Below are 3,081 nucleotides of genomic sequence, written 5' to 3' on the forward strand. Positions count from 1 at the left end.
GAGATCAAAGCTCAAGATCTTAAGTTACTGCAAAATTATAAGGATGTTTTCTCTTGGACTTATGCTGATCTAAAGACCTATGATACTTCATTAATACAACATAAGATTCCTTTGAAGCCAGAAGCAAAACCTTATCAATAGAAACTTAGAAGGATAAATACAGTGCTTCTACCAACTATAGAAAGGGATATTAATAAAATTATACATGCTCAGATCATCATCCCTCTTAGATATTCTAATTAGGTTGCAAACCTAATTCTTGTTAGAAAGAAAAATGGAGAAATAAGACTCTGTGTAGATTTTAGAAATTTGAACAAATCATCATTAAAAGATAATTATCCTTTGCCCAAAATGGTTCAGTTACATCAAATGTTTTCAAGAGCACAAAGACTTTCTATGCATGATGGTTTTTCAGGTTACAATCAAGTGCATGTTGATACACTAGACAGAGAGAAGACAACCTTTACTACACCCTAGGGTACATTCATGTACGCTAGGATGCCATTTTGGTTAACCAATACTGGAGAAACATTACAAAGAGTTGTGGAAGACTACTACTGAAGAAACATCAGGTTAGAGTTGCAGAACAAGATGTATGGAAGGATGCTTTCAAAACAAAGCAAGGATTGTATGAGTCACTGGTAATGCCTTTTGGCTTAACTAATGCTCCTGCTACTTTCATGAGATTAATGAATGATGTACTCAGACCTTTTCTTGACGATTTTGTTATTTTGTATCTGGATGACATTCTAATATTTATCAAAACATGGGAAGAACACTTAAAGCATGTCAAGCAGACACTAGATGTTTTGAAAAGAGAAATTTTTTATGTTAAACTCTCAAAATGTGAATTTGGCAAAACATCATTGAATTATTTGGGACATATAGTAGGGGGTGGTGAATTGAAGATAGATCCCTCTAAGGTGGCAGTCATTGTGAACTGGCCTAAACCCAAATCTGCTATAGAAGTTAGAAGCTTCTTAGGGGCAACACAATATTGGAGAAATTTTATTTCTAACTTTTTCTTAATTGCAGCTCCATTACATGCTTTAACAGGATTGAACAAGGTGTTCCAATGGGGAGGCAAACATCAGAAATCCTTCAACACCTTGAAAGAAAAGATTGGTACAACACATGTACTAGCACTGCCTGATCTTCAAAGACCATTTGAGATCCTGTTGACACCTAATCCTTGTGATTGGGTGAGTTTATGTAAATAATAAATTAGAAATATGAACAGTCACCGAGAGATGAACTGAACAGTCTCTCCCTCATGTATATAATAAAGACCTACATGATGGAATAATACAGTCAAATCATTTTTTCTTTATGGAGTTATTGTCTGGCCTGAGATGGTATCAGAGCCAGCTCCTTTTTTAGCTCTTATGTCCCTTGTAACTCCCTAGTCTACTCTCCATATAGCTGAGCTACTCCTCCATATAATTAGCTGCTCCTGACATGGTAGCTACCACCTCCATACTGTCCAGCGATGTCCATGTTGTCCTGCTTGTCCATAAACGTTTCATAAAAGAAGTGCTATCCTAACATGGTTTCATAAAAGAAGCATTGTCCTGACATGGTAATTTTAGTGCTGTCCATCCACAGTTTTTTTTTTCTCAGAAAGCATCTTCTCCACAGTTATTCTCACTACGGGTTTCCTGTAGGCAAGAAAAACTCAATCCCGCAAGATCACAAGAATATCATCCTCTCGATACAAGTGGTACTCTTTTTCTGCAAGTTTTACTTCTGTGCCACCATATTTAGGAAGAAGAACATGATCACCCTCCTTGACACTAACAGGAATAGTGTTTCCATCCTTGTTATGAGAACCAGGCCCAACTGATATGACCTTTCCTGAGTTCAACTTGCCAGTGCTCTCCAGAAGAAAAATGCCACTAGCAGTCTTGCTCGGAGCAACAACTTTCTCTATCAAAACCCTGTTAAGCAAGGGGATAAGCTTCTTCGCCATTGGTTTGATATTGTAAGGCAAGAAACCCTTATAGTCAGAGGCCTTTTATATAGAGACCCTATAATTGCAAAATCATTCTGCCTCCACCATCACACAGGCAGCGCACAACATTCGGCGTCTATGGAGACTTGTGTTCAAACGCCATTGTTGTTCATTGTCTTTTGTGTGGCTAAAAGAGGAAGTAAAGCTTGTTTTGACCCTAGATAAACTCAATGAGATTGCATGCTCTGTACATTGGGTTACATTTGCAGTGAACCCAATATAGTGACATGAACGTTGGACTGAACGAGGCCAAGAGAAAGACTGACTCTATTGCATAAGCGTGGTGTGGCTTCTCAGTGTGATGTTAAGGCATGGTTGCTCAGCATGGTGTTAAGTGTCGGCTTCAATACAAAGCGTCCTCTTTGTTATTTCTTCAGTTACACCATCGGATAAGTGTAGGATATTGTTCTTACAGTTTGGTCAAATGCTGCCATCATTAATATCATCCAATTGAATTATATAATATGTCAAGACTATCTTCTTCGGCCTTTTAGTGGACGCAGTGCTTTATGCTGTTGAGGGTATTTTTTTGAGTATATTGCGATAATCTATACTTTAACATTGTGCAGATGTATGCAAATTGATATTTGAGTTTGTTGTCTAGTCACATCATAACTATATATATTTTTTTCATTAAGAGTAAAAGTTTTGCAGCAGAAGTTTTTTCTACAGTATGCATTAAATCATATCCATGGTGGGAATAGTTCTCACTGGCAAGGAGAACTATCCTAAATGGTCTCGGATGATAAAACACACCGTCATTTTGAATGAATTATGGAAAGGAGTGTGTGTCAGAGACAGAGACAATGAACCAGTATAGCCTACCTCAGAAAAAGAGCTCGTCATTTCAGAAAACAAGAACAACAAAGCTTATGCATTAATCGCAACATCTGTAAATGAAGAGGTGAGTTTGCATATTTCATAATATTCAACTGCCTTTGAAGCCTTACAAAAGCTGAAAGAACTCTATGACTCACATTCTGCACTTGAAGTTGTTCAACTCATGATTAAACTCTTCACTCTTGAACTGCAAAATAATGATCCTCTTGCTCTTGCATCTGAAGTAAAGT

At 37.3% G+C, this 3,081-nt stretch overlaps 1 pseudogene; it reads right to left on the reverse strand.

Annotated features, from left to right (window-relative positions):
* Nucleotides 1-1,675: 1,675 nt before the first annotated feature.
* Nucleotides 1,676-1,969, reverse strand: LOC149185613 (10 kDa chaperonin, mitochondrial pseudogene; annotated as a pseudogene).
* Nucleotides 1,970-3,081: the final 1,112 nt, after the last annotated feature.

Source organism: Pinus tabuliformis, chromosome 3_1 (assembly GCF_031772625.1).
Source record: "Pinus tabuliformis cultivar Carrire ecotype Pingquan chromosome 3_1, CPIR1, whole genome shotgun sequence".
Lineage (NCBI taxonomy): Eukaryota > Viridiplantae > Streptophyta > Pinopsida > Pinales > Pinaceae > Pinus > Pinus tabuliformis.